The sequence below is a fragment of the Poecilia formosa genome, unplaced genomic scaffold, assembly GCF_000485575.1.
Source record: "Poecilia formosa unplaced genomic scaffold, Poecilia_formosa-5.1.2 Scaffold2781, whole genome shotgun sequence".
Lineage (NCBI taxonomy): Eukaryota > Metazoa > Chordata > Actinopteri > Cyprinodontiformes > Poeciliidae > Poecilia > Poecilia formosa.
Window position 1 is genome coordinate 1,723 of NW_006802720.1, and position 1,791 is coordinate 3,513.

Sequence of the window (1,791 nt, forward strand, 5' to 3'; positions counted from 1 at the left end):
TCCTCCAAGCGGGCGATGCGTGTTTCAGCCTCCGTTAGCCTTTCTAGCATTGCAGCCACCGCTGTATTCAATTCCGACGTCGTCTGCTTTATTGTGGAGACATCAGCAGCTACGCTTTATAGCATGTTGCTCATTTTAACCTCTTCCGAGAACAAACTCGTCAGATTAGGAGGAGGAGGTGTTTCTCCCGTTCTTCCTCATGTGGAGGGCTGCTGCGGTCGACACTCGGCCTGTTTCATTGGGGCCATTGCAGGATTAAAGTACTTTTTTTTTTTTAGAAAAAGGAGTCCATAAGCCTTCACTGCTACCTCACTTAGGGAGAACAATACCAAATAAGAGCCCCTTGTATATGTACAGTCATCTAACTGCATGTTGGGACGGAGAGCCTCAGCCAGCTGCCATCTTGTTCGCCCGCCCATGTGACCCCCTCATTGAGTCACTTTTAATAAAACCTCTTAAGAAATGGTGCAGGAGTTAAATGCAGCTGGTTTCCTCTTACTCTAATGTTCACGCCCCAGTCCCTCACCTGGTATATAACTGGAACCAGTGTGCGGTAGTGCTGGTGCTGGTCCTGGTTGAACTGGTTCAGACTGGTCACATACTCCTTCCTGGACTCCTCAGCAGCTTGTTGCTTCTGCTGAGCCACTTGTCGAGCCTGAAGTCAGAAAACACCAACTTCAGCTTTTAAAACATTAATTTCATTTCAGAAATACGACTAATGTAGATCATAGAGGAAGGCGGCCCGACCTTCAGAGAGCAGCGCTGAGGCAAAACACACAGAGAGACATCAGGTCAGGAAAGGAGAAACTAAGCTGCTGACTGCTCTGAACTGGAGCAGGTAAAGTGTGAGTAAAACCTTTTCTCCGTCCGCCTTGTTGTCCAGGTCGATCCTGTCTGAGACGTGCTGAGCGCGCTCCGCCTCCTTGCAGTCTCGCTCAAACCGACGCTTACTCTGAAAAACACCCAAAACGTGGAAACGGCTTCAACCTTTCAGACGTGGGAACCGTTTCCCTGATGTGTGGCTGTAAAAGCTACCATAACAAAAACACCCACCAACATGGCCGCCATACAGCCAGCATGTTACTGAGGGTCTCCAATGGGTCCCAATGATATGCTAACGCTCTGCAGCATATGAGCCACTAGGGGGCGTGCTCTCCACATGAGGAGCAAAGACCTCATGTGCAACTGATCTCCCCAAAGCTTCGCCTGGCGAATCACCTGCTGACACTCTGGAACCTGCAGCAGCTTTTCTGGGCCAGACGCTGCAGAGCATCAACAGTTAACGCTGTGACACCTAACCCTACATTATGATGTCACCAGGAGACTCGGAACCATCCAATCACTGAACAGAAGCTTAGACCAATCAGTGTGTGGATGAGCCAAAACTTTCTTCAGTTGAACAGAAATAGAGCTGAAGTTATTATCTTTGGAGCTAAAGAGGAACAATCTAGAGTCACATATCTAGAGTCAGTTACTGTTCTTCCAGCTTCCAGAAAACTGCAAAACAGCCGAAACCCTGAGTTCCTTTCAGGCTAAAACCAGCTGGTTGGAGTTGCTATGGAAACATAATCAATGAAACATTGATCAATAATATGATGTGTAACAACAACCAAATGTAAAGCTTCAGTTGCACACAGCCACGCCTCTGCGTGGCTACAGCGGCGTTGGAGGAGCTACAGCGGCGTTGGAGGAGCTACAGCGGCGTGGGAGGAGCTACAGCGGCGTTGGAGGAGCTACAGCGGCGTTGGAGGAGCTACAGCGGCGTGGGAGGAGCTACAGCGGCGTGGGAGG

The 1,791-nt window shown here is 49.6% G+C and overlaps 1 long non-coding RNA gene across 1 annotated transcript; it reads right to left on the bottom strand.

Annotated features, from left to right (window-relative positions):
* Nucleotides 1-443: 443 nt before the first annotated feature.
* On the bottom strand, nt 444-1,464 carry LOC103133368 (uncharacterized). The gene is made up of 3 exons (XR_475732.2): nt 857-1,464; nt 748-762; nt 444-655 (listed from the first exon to the last, which is right to left on the bottom strand). It is a non-coding gene; the product is annotated as an uncharacterized LOC103133368 (long non-coding RNA).
* Nucleotides 1,465-1,791: the final 327 nt, after the last annotated feature.